This window comes from Limulus polyphemus, unplaced genomic scaffold, assembly GCF_000517525.1.
Source record: "Limulus polyphemus unplaced genomic scaffold, Limulus_polyphemus-2.1.2 Scaffold2804, whole genome shotgun sequence".
Taxonomy (NCBI): domain Eukaryota; kingdom Metazoa; phylum Arthropoda; class Merostomata; order Xiphosura; family Limulidae; genus Limulus; species Limulus polyphemus.
In genome coordinates, this window is record NW_013668414.1 from 28,932 (window position 1) to 29,457 (window position 526).

The window sequence follows — 526 nt, forward strand, 5'->3', positions numbered from 1 at the left end:
TCTTCATTACCCATTTAAGCCGTCTCCAGCCATTATTAGAAAGAGACTGAGTTATAGAATTTTTGTATATATAAAAAAACGACCAGTTCGTGGGTAAGTTAAAGTAAAAAATAAGAATTGGCAGAACAAATTATGTACAATCACATAACTAATAAAGTTATTCGGTTACTTTTTAAATAAAATTACAATTTGTTTTTATAACTTAGGTGTTTTATTGAGAACTGGTACTTTTAGATCTTTTCTTTATTTTTTAGAGTCCAAGTTCGCTTTCAAACTTTTTCAGACGTTTTCAATGTAATATGATGAGTCTACAGTCATTAATATTGTTACGTCTCTGGTCGTTAGTTACAAGTCCTTTCTTAAATAAAACTGGTTTATTCTTTCTGAATACAACTTTGCAATACACTTAATTTCCACAGTCACGCTATAACAAACGCTATAATTCACAACGAACATCTCACGTGCTCGACTCACCTGTCCATATCTATCTCTGCCTGCAGCTCAGTTACACATTACATTACATTGT